This window comes from Notolepis coatsorum (assembly GCF_963971535.1).
Source record: "Notolepis coatsorum genome assembly, chromosome: 13".
Taxonomy (NCBI): Eukaryota; Metazoa; Chordata; class Actinopteri; order Aulopiformes; family Paralepididae; genus Notolepis; species Notolepis coatsorum.
This window is the reverse complement of record NC_140177.1, coordinates 23,248,454-23,269,866: the sequence shown is the minus strand read 5'-3', so window position 1 is coordinate 23,269,866 and position 21,413 is coordinate 23,248,454. Positions and strand designations below refer to the sequence as shown.

At 44.2% G+C, this 21,413-nt stretch overlaps 1 protein-coding gene across 1 annotated transcript in view; it reads left to right on the top strand.

Annotated features, from left to right (window-relative positions):
* The first annotated feature begins 12,679 nt into the window (after nucleotides 1–12,679).
* The window catches only part of LOC311239522 (rho guanine nucleotide exchange factor 18-like), a 123,239-nt gene continuing 114,505 nt past the window's right edge, over nucleotides 12,680–21,413 (top strand). Inside the window, exon 1 of the mRNA XM_084327842.1 lies at nucleotides 12,680–12,697. The gene's annotated coding sequence lies outside the window, so the exon portion shown is untranslated. The remainder of the gene's footprint in view (nucleotides 12,698–21,413) is intronic.

Below are 21,413 nucleotides of genomic sequence, written 5' to 3'. Positions count from 1 at the left end.
GGGAATTATTGACGGAAATAGAAAAGAAAGCGAGGTTCATGAAACAAATGTACTATGAAGGGGGACCAAAAGCGACCAGACTGTTGGCTAGGAGAATTAGGACGCAACAGAAGTTGAACACGATACACACAATAAGGGATACAAAGACTAATGAAATATTGAGAGACCCAGCTGAAATAGAGAGGACATTTAGAGAATACTATGAGAAACTATACACACAGCGAAAAGCAGCGGGAGAAGAGGAAATAGAAGCATATCTGGAGAAGCTAGAGTTACCATCGATAGGGAAAGAACAGAATGAAGAATTAAATAAAATAATTAAGGAACGAGAACTGGAAGAGGCAATTAGTAGAGCTAAAAACAACAAATCTCCGGGGAGCGACGGATTCCCATCGGAATTCTACAAGACATTTAGAACGGAATTAGCACCCATGTTAGGGGCGGCGTTCAGACACACAATGGAAGAGGGCAAAATGCCCCCCTCGTGGAAGGAAGCCATAATCACCACGATACCGAAGGAAGGGAAGGATAGAGAATTATGTAGTAGTTTCAGACCTGTGTCCATACTCAACGTGGATTACAAGATGTATACATCGATAATATCAAAGAGATTTGAGACGTTTATGCCAGACATTATAGATGAAGATCAAACTGGATTTATTAAAGGGAGACAGACACAGGACAACGTGAGAAAGACATTACACATAGTAGAGGAGATACAAAAACAAGGTGGTAGCGCGGTACTGATTAGCCTAGATGCAGAAAAAGCATTCGACAGTGTGAGCTGGACATTTTTATATAAAACATTGATGAGGTTCGGACTGAACGGGAGGGCGATGAAGATGATCAAGGCGCTATATCAAGAACCGACAGCGAGGGTTAAGGTGAATGGCAGCCTGACGGATAGAATCAGATTAGAGAGGGCTACCAGACAGGGATGTTGTCTCTCAACAACGCTCTTCGCCGTTTTCATAGAACCACTGGCACAACTGATCAGACAGACCGAGGACATTAAGGGAGTAAGGATAAAGGGAACGGAATATAAACTAGGCCTATTTGCGGACGACGTGATAGTATACATGAGGCAACCAGACAAGAGCTTCCCGGCACTGATGGATCTACTGAAGGAATATGGCCACTACTCAGGATACAAACTAAATGTGACAAAGACACAGACCTTAGCATGGAACTATACCCCAATGACGGAAATTAGGGAACAGTACGGGATAAGATGGGACATGGACAAGATTAAATACTTAGGGGTGAACATCACGAGAGGGGTGGGGAAACTGTTTGAGGCGAACTATACACAGATAAATCAGAACATCAAGAGAGACTTAGAGAGATGGACAGTAATGCCCTTGGACTTCAATTCAAGAATAGAGGTCATTAAAATGAACATACTATCAAGGTTACTGTACCTATTCCAGTCACTACCGATACAAATACCACAGAATCAATTCAGGGAGTGGGACAGACTGATATCGAGGTTCATATGGGCGGGGAGAAGACCACGGGTCAGATATAAAACACTACAACTACCAAAGAAAGAGGGAGGGATGGCAGTACCCAGCCTACAAGATTATTACTATGCAGCACAACTGAGAGCAGTGACGTGCTGGTGTAACGACAGATATGAGGCAAGATGGAAAGACATTGAAAAAGAAGGGGAGGGATACAAGGTACAAGCTCTGGTGGGAGATAGGGAACTGTTCAAAGAAAAAGAGGGACTGTTAGATCCTATCACCAAATGCACCTTGACCATATGGAACAGAGTAGTAAAAACACACAAATTAGAGAAGCAGTCAGGGGTTCTGAGATGGATAGCACATGACAAGAGATTCAAACCAGGGAGGCTGGACCATGGATTCAGAAGGTGGGAGAGGGGGGGGGGGGCAACAGCGATATGCAAAATGATAGAGAAGGGGGAAATGCAAACACTACAAAAATTAAAGGAGAAATTTGGACTAGAAAACAAGGACCACTTCAGATATCTACAGATTAGAGATTACTATAATAAAGAAATAAGAGGGGACAAGGAAGAAGAACAGAATGGAATAATTAGGATGATAGTAAAGGCATACGAAGGAGGGAAAGGAAGGGTAATATCAGCACTGTACCGGGCTATAATGACCAGCAAGGGACACACGACCGATTATATAAGGGAGAAATGGGAGAGAGAACTAGAGATAGGAATAACAGGGAAGGAATGGGGGAACATATGCGAGGTGCAACATTCAACAACAGGATCGAGGATATGGAAAGAGTTTGGATGGAAAAACATAATCAGATTCTTTATAACCCCAGAGCTGAAGGGAAAATATGCACCAACACAAAGAGCATGCTGGAGGATGTGTGGGAAGGAGGGGGCAAATCACACGCACATATTCTGGGGATGTCAGAAGCTGAAGGGGTATTGGGAGGAGATAGGGGAGGCAATGATCAGAATATTAGGATACGGGTTACCACAAACAGGACTGGTGCTTTACTTAGGAGACCTGACACACGAGGGAATACAAGGGGGGGACAAATATTTAATAAAGATAATGTTGATAGCGGCCAGAAAAGCAATAACAAGACTGTGGTACAAAGAAGACCCACCGACAATAGCACAATGGGTAGGAATAGTGGAAGAGATACAGGATATGGAGAGGATAACACACATGCTGAGGTTACAGGAAGAGAAATTTGGAGAAAGATGGGGAAAGTGGGAGGATTACAAGGGGAACGAAAACGACATCACAGAGGAAGAACCAAATACATCACAAGAGGGCGAAGGGTAAAGGAGGAAAGAGGTTCAAAGAGGGTCTCTGAACCCATGTCACACACTTAATGTTTTCTAATTTTATTTTTGTTTAAGATATGACAATTGTTTTATGTTTTTTCCACTTCATTATTTATGTATGTGAATATTTGCTTAAAGGGGAACTCTACTATTTTGGGAAATTAGCTTATTTAACATCTTCCCTGGAGTTAGACAAGAAGATGCATACCTTTTTTGTCTCTGTGCGTGCATTTTAGCTTTGGGAATAGACGCTCCGTTAGCATAGCTTAGCTTCATCACTGGAAGTGGGGGAGGACAGTAGCCTTACAGTGCCTTACAGTGTATTGCAAGGTCTGACATTGACCAAACTTGATATGCATGACCTTGGTGGGCTCTAGGTCAACTCCTGAAAAGGGGGTCAATGTCAGACCTTGCAATCAAAAGTTAGGGGCGCACTGAAATTATGGCAAGGGTTATTAGCCCCCTAACTTTTGATTGCAAAGTCTGACATTGACCCCCTTTTCAGGAGTTGACCTAGAGCCCACCAAGGTCATGCATATCAAGTTTGGTCAATGTCAGACCTTGCAATACACTGTAAGGCACTGTAAGGCTACTGTCCTCCCCCACTTCCAGTGATGAAGCTAAGCTATGCTAACGGAGCGTCTATTCCCAAAGCTAAAATGCACGCACAGAGACAAAAAAGGTATGCATCTTCTTGTCTAACTCCAGGGAAGATGTTAAATAAGCTAATTTAAAAAAAAAGTGGAGTTATCCTTTAACAGCCCCAGTCTCCTCCGTAGACCAGACTGTCTCATTTAACAGCCCCAGTCTCCTCCGTAGACCAGACCGTCCCATTTAACAGCCCCAGTCTCCTCCGTAGACCAGACCCTCTCATTTAACAGCCCCAGTCTCCTCCGTAGACCAGACCCTCTCATTTAACAGCCCCTGTCTCCTCCGTAGACCAGACTGTCTCATTTAACAGCCCCAGTCTCCTCCGTAGACCAGACCGTCCCATTTAACAGCCCCAGTCTCCTCCGTAGACCAGACTGTCTCATTTAACAGCCCCTGTCTCCTCCATAGACCAGACCGTCTCATTTAACAAGGCTAACGTTTTTTTCCTCAGACGAGGAGTGATACTGTCTTGTGGAAAGGAATTAGAATCATAGCTGTGGATATACGCTCATTATACCACGGCTATGAGCCAATCATTTTTTTTTATCCACTTTTTCTCCCATTTTCTATATTTTTCTCCCATCCCAATTTCGTATCATCCAATTCAACCCTCCCCTGTCACGAACGCTGTTTCTAGCCTCCCACAAGCCGGCTGCAATGTGGACTAAGTCATACATAGCACAAGTCCCCTCCGGTACTTGAGGTAACAGCAGTCGCATCTTTTCACCTGCGCAGCTCGATCTCTCAGTGGCGAGGAGCTGCCCCCGACACTTCCTGATTCTACTGCGCAGGCGCACCAACCGACCTGTAGGAGTCGCTGTCCACAACGCCCGATCCCCACCCATCAGTTTCCCACCCCCTAATACGGCCAATGTGTATTAGTATGAACGACCAGCTAAACTGAAAGCAATGTGGAGCGCTGGGCTCGAACAGGCGAGCCCAGCGTCTCCGCATTCGTGGCGAGCGCCTTGCCCACTACGCCACGTAGCCGCCCGGCTATGAGCCAATCATATTGCTTAATTTGAGCTACCCTTTTTATGAATGTACGTAAATATCAAGATACTGGGCTTGTATACGCCCTTCTTGGGCAATGGACAATTTATCAAGTTTCAAGTTTTGTTTTATTTGTCACACATAAGCTACCGGTACATTACAGTGACATGCTTGGCTCTGTATGAGCCCCCCTAAGATTATGCTTCATACAGTAAAAAAAGAAAGTAAAAAGAATAAAGACCAAACACTATACAACATAATACAAAACTAGTACTAAATGCAAAGACAATGTTAAAAAGTGTGTAAAGTGTCTTAAGTGAATGTTAAGGTGAATGTTTAAAGTGAATGTTTAAAGTGAGTGTGTATGTATGTATGTATGTATGTATGTATGTATGTATGTATGTATGTATGTATGTATGTATGTATGTATGTATGTATGTATGTATGTATGTATGTATGTATGTATGTATGTATGTATGTATGTATGTATGTATGTATGTATGTATGTATGTATGTATGTATGTATGTATGTATGTATGTACGTATGTATGTATATATATGTAACCATGACTGTTTTATCAAAATGTTTTGCTAATGGTGATTGTTTTTATTTTGTATATTGTATAACAAAATCCAAAGATAAACTAAAAATGCCCCCCCCCCCCCCCCCCCCCCCCAGACACAACCTGATGCAGATGTGCTGGCAGTACAACTCCAAGATGCGCCCCACCTTCCAGGACATAATCGAGATGCTGGGCGAGGACCTGCACCCCACCTTCCAGGAGCTGTCCTTCTTCCACAGCCGGGAGAACAAGCAGCGGGAGAGCGAGGACTTTGACATGGTGGACATAGAGAACATGGAGAGCATCCCGCTGGACCCGTCCTCCTACTCCCAGAGGGACCAGTGCTCGGACCGGGGGGACCGGGGCGACGAGGGCTCCTCGGTGGGTCTGCGGGGCAGCTACGAGGAGCACCACATCCCCTACACACACATGAACAACGGGGGCAAGACCAACGGACGAATACTGGCCCTGCCCGGGTCCAGCCCCTCCTAACAAACTGTACCCCCCCCCCCCCCACCACACAGATGCTATAGATATAAATATATATATATTTTTGTTTTTTGTTCTGTCATTTTATATAGATCTCACTTTTATCACGCTTTCTTCAGAGGCCCCTCGAAGCATTATCTCAGGATGTTATTTTTCTCTTCTCAGATGCCACACACACTACAGTATGTCCGGACAAGGACGCCCCCCCCCCCCCCCGAGACACTTTGTTATATTTGAGGGCAAACCTCCCGCTTCTCTCTCTCCTCCATGATTGTCTTGTTTCTTTTTTGTATTGCCAAGTTTTTGTTCTTTTTGCTAGATTGGGCGGATGATGAAATCAACTGTGAAACACTTTTTTGACAACCAAGAAGGCTGCTAAACCCATTCTCTCTCTCCCCCCAGACTCTCTCCCAGAATGTCTCTTCAGAATCTCTCTCTCCAGACTCTCTCCCTCCAGACTCTCTCCAGACTCTCTCTCCCCCCAGACTCTCTCCCTCCAGACTATCTCTCTCCCCCCAGACTCTCTCCCCCCAGACTCTCTCCCCCCAGACTCTCTCTCTCCCTCCAGACTATCTCTCTCCCCCCAGACTCTCTCCCCCCAGACTCTCTCCCCCCAGACTCTCTCCCCCCAGACTCTCTCTCTCCCCCCAGACTCTCTCCCCCCAGACTCTCTCTCTCCCCCCAGACTCTCTCCCCCCAGACTCTCTCCCCTCAGACTCTCTCCCTCCAGACTCTCTCTCCCCCCAGACTCTCTCCCCTCAGACTCTCTCCCCCCAGACTCTCTCCCCTCAGACTCTCTCCCTCCAGACTCTCTCTCTCCCCCCAGACTCTCTCCCCTCAGACTCTCTCCCCCCAGACTCTCTCCCCTCAGACTCTCTCCCTCCAGACTCTCTCTCTCCCCCCAGACTCTCTCCCCTCAGACTCTCTTTCCCCCCAGACTCTCTCCCAGAATGTCTCTTCAGAATCTCTCCCCCCAGACTCTCTCCAGACTCTCTCTCTCCCTCCAGACTGTCTCCCTCCAGACTCTCTCTCTCTCCCCCCAGACTCTCTCCCCTCAGACTCTCTCCCCCCAGACTCTCTCTCCCGCCCTTCATCCTATGGGTTTCTAACCTGGGTTGCTCAGTTTTGAAAAAAAAAGAAGACGAAAGAAGAAGACTCTAGCGACGTCACGGAAGCGTCCGGATCTTTGTACTCAAGTCAACAAGCGGAATCATGGACTTTTGTCTTTTATCGGGGAAGAAAATAAATCACTTTGGGAACTCTGTGTCGAACGGTCAAAACGACAGTCCATCTGGGAACAGACTCTTTACCCACTGGACGAGCTCCTCAACACTGCAGTATTCCAGAACAGCACACAGGATGAACACATTGTTTTGTCAGGTTATGTTTTTTAATTTATTTACTTTTTTTTTTTTTTTTTTTTGAGTTTTCACATTTACAGCTGAAGGATATTTAAACTGTTTTCAAAAAAAACTTAAAAAACAAGAAAAAAAAATACATTTTGACAAACGAGTTCCTCAGATTGACCAATAGCTGCTTCTTTGGTATATTTTAGTGGGTATAGAAGATATAAATATATATATACAGTATCTATATACATGTGTATATATATATAAATATATATAAATATATATTATTGATGTTTTTTGTAAATAGTTGATATGTCGTCATTCATTAGTTCTTTCCGGTCATAGAAACGTTTTTACATGTTAGGCTCTTATTATGTTTCTTTTTTTTTTCTAATCCAGAAAATCATGGTAATTTTCATTTTTGGGTCTTTGATCAACCAGCAGCACTTGGTCTTTTTTTTCTATCCGATGCAAAGGAGGCTTCAGACGTCTGCCCTTAATATCAAAGATCAAATGAAAACAATGCTGTAAATAAAGCAGCCGGGTGCATTCATGACGAGGGTCTGGCCACGCTTCATGTTTCAGTTTCTGTTGCCACAGCGGTGTGTTATGATGAAACGGAGGCTGCGTTCACACTGCAAGCCTTAGTGCTCAATTCTGATTTAGGTCTCGGATCAGATTATTTTTGTTTGGCTGTTCACATCATTATTTTAATATGGCCAATATCAGATTCCAGTGTGAACTGGTCACGCTCCTGAACTGACAAAAAAAGATGTATGTAAACATGGAGGACACTGAAGTCACAAGTTTATGGTTTAATTTATAAGCTGAATGCAGTGGGGAGGCCAGCTAATTAAAACAAATCAGACCTGTATCTGATTTAGGACCACATTATGACTGTGGCCCAAATCAGAATTGAAAAGATCAGATTCCATGTGATTTGTCCAGTGCACACTGTCGTGAAAAACACTGATCCGAGTCACAAACCTTTCTGATTTGGCTGCAGTCTGAACATAGACAGGCCACTTTCATATGGTTCTAAATCAGATACAGGTCTGATTTATTTGAAATGTGACCTCAGTCTGTACAGTCATATCGGATTTAATGTGACTTTTACGTCACTCTAGATCGACATTCGTCACAATTCTGCGCTGGAGGTAGTCACTGTGAATACAGACATGGAAGACAGCTGTGGTGGTCGGTGGAGGGACAGTGAGGTATTTACCTTATAAGTATTTGGGGTGATTTTATTTAATTTTTATTTTATTAGGGATCCCCATTAGCTGGTGGCTGGTGCGATAGCAACCAGCTAGTCTTCCTGGGGTCCACACACAAAAAAAACATACAAAAACAATCACTATTGCAAAAACAAAATTATTAAAAGTCAGTACACAATGCATAATGAAACTACTGTAACAATTAAGATAGCTAAAATTACATTAGTGTAAAACAAAAGAGTGAATCTACTGTAAATGCAGCAGAGGTTCCGAGGCAGGCCATTCCAAAGAGTTAATGCTCTAAAAAATAAAATATCTCCCCAAAGCGCTGGTTCTAGGACCTGGCAATTCAAGCTGCCCACTACTGGAACCTCTAGTGTAATGCTCGTGCACAGTATTACTAGTAAAAACAATCTGATTATGTATAAAAACGGGAGTTTTACTGCTCATGACCAACTTGAACAGCACAAGTATATTAAAAGACAATCTATTTTCAACGTTAAGCCAATAGAGGCGAGCATGCATACGGCTCACATTAGACCTTAGTGAGCAGCCCAGTACAAATCGTTGATGTTTTTAAAACAATATAATTAATATGCTGAGACCAAGACGGAGTGCAATCCAGCATCACTCCAAGGAGTTTAGTACTTTCAACTTGTTGAACTGCCGAATTACACAAGTAATGACTGTACAGTAATGACACTTCTGTACAAGCAAAACCAGAGGAGACGTATCATAACCGCTCTGTTTGAAAGTATTGAAAGAACAAAAATGTCTCTCTCACCTCCTCACCCCCATTATCATATGCTCACGGATTAGCTGGCCTCCACTGCACATCAATTTATAGATTAAACTGATTTCAGTGTCCTCCATGTTTACTGTACGTCCATCTTCTTTATTGTTAATTTGCACATGTGGGTCAGTTCAGGAGTGGGACCAGTTCACACTGGAGTCTCATATTGGCCACATTAAAGATAATAATAATAATAATGTAAACAGCCAAACAAAAGAATCTGATCTGAGCAATAAATCAGAATTGAGCACTAATGCTTGCAGTGTGAACGCAGACCATAATGTACCGTAAAACATAAATTAATAGCCCAGGCTTTTGTTTTCTTCAATCACTGAACTCGCCATCTTTATTCAGGACAGGTGTCTACATGGGACAGGCCTCTAATTCCTTTTGCACAAAAATCTTGCTCAGCAAAGATGGGAAATATCAATTTTCTTTTTAAACCAGTATGAACATTACTTGTATGACATGTACCAGCATTAACCCTTCACTGCACCAGATCCCAGTGGTGCTCAGGAAAAGATGGATGATAAGACTGAGCTCCTGCTCTTTCCATTAACGCAGTGATTCTATCAGCTTGGACACCAAGGTTGATGGTAACCTGCTAAAGGATGAAAATGTGATTAAATAAAGATGTTGGTGACTCAGAAGGTGAAGCGACATAACATGTACCGTAAAAAAATAAACCTATTTGCAGCAACAATGGCAACCAGATAAACCGTTAACGTAGACCTGCCTTTATTTGTCAAAAATGCATAAAAACACCCGCCGTTTTACAGTAATGGTACCAGAGTCGAGGAGATGCTATTTTGTGTTATTTGAGAGAGAAATAAAATTTTCTGCCTGTCTTTAGTGCACACCCCATTGTTTTATGACAGATTTGATGACGTCTACACTCTTAATTTCTTGTCCCATGGTGTAACGACGCCACCTGCTGGACGGAGGCTTTCCTGCATCTTATTATGACACGATGCGAAGATGAAGCTCGTCTGACATAATGCTCTCCTTTTCTGTATTTTTTTTTCCTTTTTGTGATCACAATCTTTTATTTATTGCAGCAAGATTACATTAAAAAATAAAGTAAACTTTTATGAAAAGGAAAACAAACAATAAATAAATAATAAAAATATATATTATAAAGATTTACACACTCAGAACCCCCTCTACCCCCACACCCCGCTGAGGTCCAAGCTAACACCACTATCTTATCTCAATTTACAGAGGATTTCTACTGTACCGCCAGATTATTCCATATTGTAATTGTTGCCTCCTTCGCTCCAAGTACGTGAGCTGTTGAAAGCTCAATACACAATTTCTGTCAGTTTTTATACCGGTTATTTATCGGTTTAGTGGTGTGACATCCTATACTCTAGATTCTCTAGAATATACTATACCTGTACTATAGATTCTCTATATTCTAGAATACACTATACCTATACTCTAGATTATCTAGAATACACTATACCTAGACTCTAGAATACACTATACCTGTACTTTAGAAATAAAAATATCTTAGGTGCATCTCTAGGTGCCGCCACACGGGGCAGTACAATGAAGGCCAGTTTAAAAGTACCCCCCCCCCCCCCCCCCCCAAAAGATGATTGATTAATTAATGTATCATTAGAAAATGTTTACAGGTCCAAAATTAATGTGTATATGTTGCAGGCATGTTACTTATCATTTCTCCGTGGGTGGAATGCACCTGACTGGATAAAATGACACACTGGTGGCTCTAGTGCGACATCTAGTGGCTGAATCTTGGATCTCGCACCTTTAACCTCGACCACTGTTTATCTCTGTCGTTCTTGGTCAACATAATTCATGGTACATGACAGTAAGGTGTTAAGTCCCATTTTTGTCCTGATGACCTTTACTTGCATAAGCTCAGGCAAAGGTCAGTCAGCACTGACGCTCTGTGTGTTTCAGCAGCATATGAAGTAACTGGAAGGTGAGTAAACAGGTTTTAAAGGCCAAAAACAGTCAGTTTTAGTGTCCTATCTGGCTGGTATGGTAGAGTCTCTTCAGACCCAGAGTTCACTGCATTCAGGCTTGTTCCCAATTATAATACAAGCTTTAACCAATAAGCTGACGATTTCTTTATCCTGTCATAGACCATACTAAAACTGCTCAAAACTATTGGAGATGCACTAATATATCGGTTATCATCAGTATCGGTCGATTGATTGATTGATTGATTGAAAAGTTTATTAACAGATTGCAGAATGGGTACAGTACAGTACAGCTCAATACATACAATTGTTAAGAGGATGCAGACCTGAGAAATACTTTCGTCTTGTTTCCATCAGGGTCCCCCATTTTCAATTCATCATATGACACACACGACATACAGATAGACAGTACTGCTACATCTATACATTTATGACATACCAGATTTTCAAATACAGTACTGTTTGTGATACTAAAGAAATCCAGAAAAAGAGTGTATATACATTTGACATAGACACTGTGCATTGGAGGAGGTTGGGTAGGTGGGGTGGGGCTGTACATTGGAGGTGGGGGGGGGGGGGGGGGGGGGGGTGGGGTAGGGGGACACACACACTGTACATTGGAATACTGACATACATTTGACATAGAAACTGTACATTGGAGGAGGTTGGGTAGGTGGGGTTGGGTGGGGCTGTACATTGGAGGTGGGGGGGGGGGGGGGGTTGGGTACGTTGGAATACTGACAAGCTAAAGCCATGCTTGGTCTTTATTGTACAACTGGGTTAGGACATTTGTAGGGGCCAGTTTTGAATTGCAGTCTCCCGTAGGTGTTCTTTGAGAGTGTTTTTGAAGGTGGGTAGTGATTCACATTCCTTTACAGCAGGGCTATTCAACTGGCGGCCCGCGGGCCAGATCCGGCCCGCGGGATGATTCTGACCGGCCCCGGCGGCCCGCCAAAGATTACATGATAAAAAAAAAAAAAAAAAAAAAATTAATATTTTTTTTTCTTTTCATGTCAACGTTAACACGCACAATTGAGCCAAAAGTCACTTAATTAATGACAGATTTCATTGATAAATTGAGGGAAAACTTTGCAAGTCGATTTGATGAATTTGACATGTCCAGAGAATTGATGCATTTTGTGAGCAACCCATTTGCCAATGTAGCTGCTATTTCCACAAAAGGACAAGAGTTCCTTGCAAGCATCATCTGCTCTGAAGCAGGCACCTGAGAATGAATCCACCACAACATTTTGGATAAAGTGTATTCATGTCAAGACATTCCCCAAAATAAAAACGCTGGCAATATCTGTGCTAACAATGTTTGGCTCAACATACACCTGTGAATCCAGTTTCTCTCACATGAATTCCATTAAAACAAGCAACCATGCCTCCTTGACAAATGAGCATTTGCATCACTGTTTGCGGGTAGCCCTCACTTCCTATGAACCCTCTTTCTCTGCCATTGCCCAGTCAAAGAAGTGCAATCGCTCTCATTAGATGTGTGTATGTAGGCTAGGCCTGTCTGCCCCCCACCCCCCTGATGTTTGAGAGTTAAGAGTGGACAATAAGTGCTAATAAGATGCTGTGATTTGCTGTTGTTGCACAGACATGAAGCACTTTTTCATAAGCTCAGCTGCACTATAAATGTGTTTTTTTGTTCAAGTGTTGATGTTAGAATGTTCAGATGCACATCATGCACTTGTTTGTTTTTTATTTTATTTTTATATTGAAATGTTTGTCAAGACTTTTGGTTTATTTAATATAAGGATCAGATGTGTAAAGGGGTCTAAATAAGTTAACAGGTGTTTGTGATTGGGACTGAGCATGCGCAGTTCGCGCAGCTGCCTTTCAAATGGTGGCGGGCTGTCACTTCTCACTATAGCACTGACAGGATCACATCGCCCATTGGTAAGTGGACTTTATTAAGGGATTGCAATATTAACTTGGCTGTGTCACATATGTACAATGTAATGTATCACTTTGGCTGCTGGCTGCTAATGCAGCCTGCGGATAATATTTGCATAGTGCACGGTGTTAGTTAGCCCCTTTCGTGACTTTCGGTTTGCAAGCCTGTGGCTTTTGTGACCGGAGTCACTTGCCCACCCGCCCCGATCACCCAGTAGCGAAACGACCAAGCGTCGTCAAGGGGCTCGCGGTGTGTCAAGAATACATCAGATCTGAATTTCAAAGATACCCAGCGTACAATATGGGTCTAACACAGCTTCACGATGGGGTCTGGAAGCTCGGAGTTGCTAATAAACAGTTTAAAACATTGTTACTCGACGAGTGGTATTTACAGACCGAACGTCCATCTCCGCCGTTGGTGTCACAGCGCATGCGCACCATGCCGCGTTCACGTTACTGGGAAGAAGCGGAAGAACCAGTTTCCGACTGGGAAAAACCATTCACGTCAGCCTCCTAGTGGTAATTCCTACTAGGACATATGGGATTCTTTTATAGACCCCATATCTCCCACTTCGCGTCACGAATTGCGGAAGTATGGATGTGGGCGTTTCATCCATAGATATATATAGAGTCAAAGCGTGAAGGCTTCCTAGTTGTAGCAACCATAGATATATATATATATATATCTATGGTAGCAACGAGATGTCCTCTGGTTCTTCCGCTTCTTCCCAGTAACGTGAACGCGGCATGGTGCGCATGCGCTGTGACACCAACGGCGGAGATGGACGTTCGGTCTGTAAATACCACTCGTCGAGTAACAATGTTTTAAACTGTTTATTAGCAACTCCGAGCTTCCAGACCCCATCGTGAAGCTGTGTTAGACCCATATTGTACGCTGGGTATCTTTGAAATTCAGATCTGATGTATTCTTGACACACCGCGAGCCCCTTGACGACGCTTGGTCGTTTCGCTACTGGGTGATCGGGGCGGGTGGGCAAGTGACTCCGGTCACAAAAGCCACAGGCTTGCAAACCGAAAGTCACGAAAGGGGCTAGGTGTTAGTGATGCTGGCTGAATGAATGAACGTTGTCTGAATGTTTGCCGCTAGCTTATGGCTAGGCTAACGCACCTCGCCGTAGGTGCAAAGCTGAACTAGTGTGAATGAATGAATGAATGAAAACTTTATTTAACAGATTGCAGAATGGGTACAATACAGTACGGCTCAATACATACAATTGTTAAGGGGATGCAGACCTGAGAAAGACGTTTGTCTTGTTTCCATCAGGGTCCCCCATTTTCAATTCATATAGACATATATGACATACATGACATACAGATAGTCAGTACTGCTACATCTATACATTTATGACATACCAGATTTGCAAATACAGTACTGTTTGTGATACAGAAGGAGTCAAGAAAAGGGAGTATATACATTTGACGTAGAAACTGTACATTGGAGGTTGGGTGGGGGGGGGTTGGGTACATTGGGATATTGACAACCATACTGGGTAATTTACATTGGAGGTGGTTGGGGGGGGGGGGGCGGGGGGCACACTGTATAAACAAGTAACACTGTACATTGAGGGGGGGGGGGAGGAGACACTGTACAAACAAACACAATTGTACATTGAACTATTGACAAAACCATACTAGGTAAATGACTGTACATTGGAGGGGGTTGGAATGATTGGGTTAGGATATTTACAGGGGCCAGTGTTGAATTGCAGTCTCCCGTAGGTGTCCCTTGAGAGAGGTTTTGAAAGTGGGTAGTGATCCACATTCCTTTACAGCTTTGGGTAGGGCGTTCCACATTGATGTGGCATAATTGCGAAACGTGTTTAGTCCCTTATTTGAGCCGAATCTGGGTTTGACATGATTTGTGGAGCTCCCTCTGGTGTTGTGATCGTGGTATTCACTGACCTTTGGGAAGTATTTTGACATGTACATGGGTACCTTGGTCGTGTAGTGTATCTTGTAGACCAGGCCCATTGCAAGTTGTTGTACTCTGTCGTCTACTCTAAGCCATCCTAGGTTGTCGAAGTGGGCAGGGGTGAGGTGGGTTCTAGGAGTAAGGTCAAGCAGTAGTCTGACCAGTTTGTTTTGAGATGTTTGTAATTTTGTTTTTAGCGCCTTTGAGGTGCTTTGGTACCATGAGGTGCAAGCATAGTCGTAGTACCCCTGAATGAGTGCTCCTGCCAGAGTCTTCAGGGTGTTCTTGTTTACCAGAGAGGAGATCCGGTACAAGAATCGAGTTCGTTGGTTGACTTTTTTTATTACATTGGATGCCATTTTGTCACAGGAGAGATTAGCCTCTAGGATGGACCCCAGGTAGGTAATTTCATCTTTCCTTGTGACAATATTGTCACCCACTGTAACTGAGAAGCCGTCGGTCTTGCTGAGTTTGTTATTTGAACCGAAGAGAATGGACTCTGTTTTGCCCATGTGTAATGATAGTTTGTTATCAGCGAGCCATATGCAGATTCTGCCTAGTTCCGAGCTGAGGGTTTTTTCAACCTGTAACTTGTTCTTGTCAGGGGCTGAGTCGTCCGCAAACAGGAACAAGTTGCAGTCACAAGCTGACGACATGTCATTTGCATAAATTAGGAACAGTAGCGGTCCTAGTATGCTTCCTTGTGGAACACCACAGCTCACTGTGAGGGGGGGGGATAGGGTACCGTTTACCTCCACCATCTGTTCCCTCCCCTCAAGGTAGGATTGCATCCAGCTCACTGATAGACTATCAAAACCAATTGCTTTTGTGTCCTGGTGGCTTTCCCGGTTTGTCACGGTGAGATTCATGTGGGGAACTTTGGTGTGAGCGTGTGTGTGCTTTGATGAGAACTGCTATCTTGTCCGTTGTGTGTGGGCACTGTGGGGAGCTTAGTGGCTCGTATCTCACGGAGGAGGAAGTAAACATTGCCATGCATTCTGGGAAATGAAGTCATTCTAGTTCTCCCTCCTCTCACCCACAATTAAAGGGGACATGACATACTGGTTTGATAGTGTATAGTGTAATGTATATATATAATATAAATATAAATTATATATAATATAATATATAAAATGGATAGTGTATGTATATTTGATAGTGGTATTGATATATTAATATGTATATTGATATTAATATTAATATTGATTGATTGATTGGTATTGATATTAATATATATTGTATATTAATATTATGATTAATGTGTATGCACTGCATTTTGTTCTGTTTCACAGGTTTTTGACCTATGGTAAGCCTGTGGTCAACTGTGGGAATTATAAAGGTTGTATTGTGGAGAAAACATCTCAACTAGTTTGTTCAAATAAACAAACTCTAATGACTAACCATTGAGTCATCCATTGTGTGGTGCCTGTCAGCCCTTTCGGAGGGATTCAAATAGAACATTTTGAAAGATCCGAACAATGTTGAAGAGGAGATGTTGCAGTTGTTGCACAGTCATAAATGAAGCACTTCGTCTACTCTAAGCCATCCTAGGTTGGCAAAGTGTGCAGGGGTGAGGTGGGTTCTAGGAGTCAGGTCAAGCAGTAGTCTGACTAGTTTGTTTTGAGATGTTTGTAATTTGGTTTAGTGCCTTTGAGGTGCTTTGGTACCATGAGGTGCAAGCATAGTCGTAGTACCCTTGAATGAGTGCTCCTGCCAGAGTCTTGACTCTTCAGGGTATTCTTGTTTACCAGAGAGGAGATCCGGTACAAGAATCGAGTTCGTTGATTGACTTTTTTTATTACATTGGATGCCATTTTGTCACAGGAAAGATTAGCCTCTAGGATGGAACCCAGGTAGGTAATTTCATCTTTCCTTGTGACAATATTGTCACCCACTGTAACTGAGAAGCCGTCGGTCTTGCTGAGTTTGTTATTTGACCCGAAGAGAATGGACTCTGTTTTGCCCATGTGTAATGATAGTTTGTTGTCGGCGAGCCATATGCAGATTTTGCCTAGTTCCGAGCTGGGCTCTCTGTCCTATGGATAAAATAAACATCAGTATTGACTATTTGTATTTTTACAGCTGATTTTGTGACCTTTTTTCTAGAAATGTTTTACCTAAAGGGGAATGCCACCCCTTTTAAGAGTTCACATAATGTTGCTCTTGTGCCTTAGGACAGTTCAGTCAGTATTTGTGAACATGCGCCGCTCGTTCCTTAAGCCCCGCCCTCTTTCCTTGACCCTCCAATCAAAACTACTGCTTTCCTCAGTCAACCGAAGATTTGTTTTTCGTGACCCTCCTATCAAGTTAGGAGGGATTGTACTGATGTAAAATTGGGGCTGCTCCATAGACAATGAATAGGGCTCAGATTGTATAAGGCCATAAAATGTGTGTGACCCAAATTAGGTTTTAATTATGGTTCAGAGCTTCTAACAAAGCTACAATGTAAAACCTCATTTGGGTGTAAGAGCTCACAAACATTTTATGGCCTCATAAAGTCAGATCTCCTGGACCCCAATGTCCTCTGCTCCTGGACCCCAATGCCCTCTGCTCCTGGGGCTCTATGTCCTCTGCTCCTGGGGCTCTATGTCCTCTGTTCCTGGACCCCAATGCCCTCTGCTCCTGGACCCCAATGCCCTCTGCTCCTGTGGCACTATGTCCTCTGCTCCTGGGGCTCTATGTCCTCTGCTCCTGGGGCTCTATGTCCTCTGCTCCTGGGGCTCTATGTCCTCTGCTCCTGGGGCTCTATGTCCTCTGCTCCTGGACCCCAATGCCATCTGCTCCTGGGGCTCTATGTCCTCTGCTCCTGGGGCTCTATGTCCTCTGCTCCTGGGGCTCTATGTCCTCTGCTCCTGGGGCTCTGTGTCCTCTGCTCCTGGGGCTCTATGTCCTCTGCTCCTGGGGCTCTGTGTCCTCTGCTCCTGGGGCTCTATGTCCTCTGCTCCTGGGGCTCTATGTCCTCTGCTCCTGGGGCTCTGTGTCCTCTGCTCCTGGGGCTCTATGTCCTCTGCTCCTGGGGCTCTGTGTCCTCTGCTCCTGGGGCTCTGTGTCCTCTGCTCCTGGGGCTCTATGTCCTCTGCTCCTGGGGCTCTATGTCCTCTGTTCCTGGGGCTCTATGTCCTCTGCTCCTGGGGCTCTATGTCCTCTGCTCCTGGGGCTCTATGTCCTCTGTTCCTGTGGCTCTATGTCCTCTGTTCCTGTGGCTCTGTGTCCTCTGCTCCTGGACCCTATGTCCTCTGCTCCTGGGGCTCTATGTCCTCTGCTCCTGGACCCTATGTCCTCTGCTCCTGGGGCTCTGCGTGTCTTCGACACCACCTTGTCTCTCCACTGGATGATGTCATCTTCTCAGCATGCTCAGTACTCCTCATCCGTCCTGGACACACTGGGTAGCATATTTGCACTTTGTGCGGAAGGCCATGGCGCCCCCGTCAGGCAGTGGTGCGGCGGTGTTCCTCTTCACATCCCAGCTCCTGGATGCCTTCCTCCTTGTCTACTGCTGTCCACTGTCCTGGTCGCTCCCTGTCCTACCGCTGAGGTCCAGTGAAGCGTTGTGAGGAGAAGGACTAGTATGTGGTGTCCAGCCTCAGGAGGAAGACCCACAGGAGGGGCCCCTGCCCGGCATGTCGGCTCTGGCCCGGACTAGAGTCTGTCCCCCTCCTGGCAGTTGGATGACGAGGATGGCCTCACCTCTTGTCAAGTGTTCCTCTATTAGTCCCCTTGGGGAAATTCAAGTGTCATAGCAGCATAGGTAGTGGGGGGGGGGCAGGTAGGATAGGTAGTAATAATAATAGAACAATGTGCAAAGTAATAATGATAATGGTGTTTTGAATTTCATTCTCCCGTAGGTGCTCTTTGAAAGTGGTTTTGAAGGTGGGTAGTGATTCACATTCATTTACAGCTGTGGGTAGGGCATTCCACATGTGGCATAATTGCTAAACATGTTTAGTCCCTTGTTTGAGCCGAATCTGGGTTTAACATGATTTGTGGAGCTCCCTCTGGTGTTGTGGTCGTGGTATTCACTGACCTTTGGGAAGTATTTTGACATGTACATGGGTACCTTAGTGGTGTAGTGTATCTTGTAGACCAGGCCCATTGCAAGTTGCTGTACTCTGTCGTCTACTCTAAGCCATCCTAGGTTGTCAAAGTGTGCAGAGGTGAGGTGGGTTCTAGGAGTAAGGTCAAGCAGTAGTCTGACCAGTTTGTTTTGTGATGTTTGTAATCTTGTTTTTAGCGCCTTTGAGGTGCTTTGTTACCATGACGTGCAAGCATAGTCGTAGTACCCCTGAATGAGTGCTCCTGCTAGAGTCTTCAGGGTATTCTTGTTTACCAGAGAGGAGATCCGGTACAAGAATCTAGTTTGTTGGTTGACTTTTTTGATTACATTGGATGCCATTTTGTCACAGGAAAGATTTGCCTCCAGGATGGAACCCAGGTATGTCATCATTTCATCTTTCCTTGTGACAATATTGTCACCCACTGTAACTGAGAAGCCGTCGGTCTTGCTGAGTTTGTTATTTGAACCAAAGAGAATGGACTCTGTTTTACCCAGGTGTAATGATAGTTTGTTATCAGCGAGCCAGGTGCAGATTCTGCCTAGTTCCGAGCTGAGGGTTTTTTCAACCTGTAACTTGTTCTTGTCAGCGACCAGCAGGGCTGAGTCGTCCGGGAACAGGAACAAGTTGCAATCACAAGCTGACGACATATCATTTGCATAAATTAGGAACAGTAGCGGTCCTAGTATGCTTCCTTGTGGAACACCACAGCTCACTGGGAGGGGGGGGGGGGGTAGGGTACCGTTTACCTCCACCATCTGTTCTCTCCCCTCCAGGTTGGATTGCATCCAGCTCACTGATAGACTATCCAAAACCAATTGCGGCAATCAGAATGGAGTGATTGACAGTGTCGAAGGCCTTTTGTAGGTCCAGCATGACCAACCATGCCGCAGTATTTGCCCGCGTCCACCTCTTGTTTGATGTAGTCGTTCAAATAGAGAAGGCAACAGTAGTAGTAGTGAACAGCAGTGAGTGGCAGGATTTAATCAGACAGTAGTAATAGTGGGGTAGGACAGTGGCTCAGGAGGTAGAGCGGCCGTCTGATTCAATCAATCAATTCAAGTTTCTTTAATAGTTGTCATACAGAAGTACAGAATACTTTTATACAAAATGCTTCTTACTGTTACGCTCCAGAGACTGTGCTAGACAAGATAAGTATGAAATAAAATAGTATAGCATGTAATAGAAGTAAAAATAGAAGTCAGTGTTCAGTATAGACATATGTACAATGTTCGATGCAGAATAGAAGTAACTGAGTTACCATACAAGATACAATGCAATGTACTAATATACAATACTATATAGTGCAAAGCAGAAATGGGATGAGGTACAATTTAGGTACAATTTACAGTAAGGTGCAGTTTACCATTTAACATTTAATAGTGATTATGACACATGGTCCAAACCGTATAAGAACACACTGCACCAGAGTCGGTATGCAGAGTTTATTATTAAGAGTCAGATAGTCCTAACAGTTCTCAAGTTCATCAGCAATTGGCAGCAGTTGTACAGAGCTCTCAGTCCTTTTCATTGGGTCTCTTATCAGGACGGTCATCTTGCCAGCCTCAGTGTTTCTGAAGGGCTGCAGTGGCCCCATACAGCACGGGCACCTATCCCCACCACCATGCTCAGTTTGGTGCCCAAACTGCCCAAACAAGGAAGCATACTAGGACCGCTACTGTTCCTAATTTATGCAAATGACATGTCGTCAGCTTGTGACTGCAACTTGTTCCTGTTTGCGGACGACTCAGCCCTGCTGGTCTCTGACAAGAACAAGTTACAGGTTGAAAAAACCCTCAGCTCGGAACTAGGCAGAATCTGCATATGGCTCGCTGATAACAAACTATCATTACACATGGGCAAAACAGAGTCCATTCTCTTCGGTTCAAATAACAAACTCAGCAAGACCGACGGCTTCTCAGTTACAGTGGGTGACAATATTGTCACAAGGAAAGATGAAATTACCTACCTGGGTTCCATCCTAGAGGCTAATCTCTCCTGTGACAAAATGGCATCCAATGTAATAAAAAAAGTCAACCAACGAACTCGATTCTTGTACCGGATCTCCTCTCTGGTAAACAAGAATACCCTGAAGACTCTGGCAGGAGCACTCATTCAGGGGTACTACGACTATGCTTGCACCTCATGGTACCAAAGCACCTCAAAGGCGCTAAAAACAAAATTACAAACATCTCAAAACAAACTGGTCAGACTACTGCTTGACCTTACTCCTAGAACCCACCTCACCCCTGCCCACTTTGACAACCTAGGATGGCTTAGAGTAGATGACAGAGTACAGCAACTTGCAATGGGCCTGGTCTACAAGATACACTACACGACCAAGGTACCCATGCACATGGCAAAATACTTCCCAAAGGTCAGTGAATACCACGATCACAACACCAGAGGGAGCTCCACAAATCATGTTAAACCCAGATTCGGCTCAAATAAGGGACTAAACACGTTTCGCAATTATGCCACATCAATGTGGAACGCCCTACCCAAAGCTGTAAAGGAATGTGGATCACTACCCACTTTCAAAACCTCTCTCAAGAGACACCTACGGGAGACTGCAATTCAACACTGGCCCCTGTAAATATCCTAACCCAACCCCCTCCAATGTACAGTCATTTACCTAGTATGGTTTTGTCAATAGTCCAATGTACAATGTTGTTTGTTTGTACAGAGTCTCCCCCCCCCCTCAATGTACAGTTTTGCTTGTTTATACAGTGTG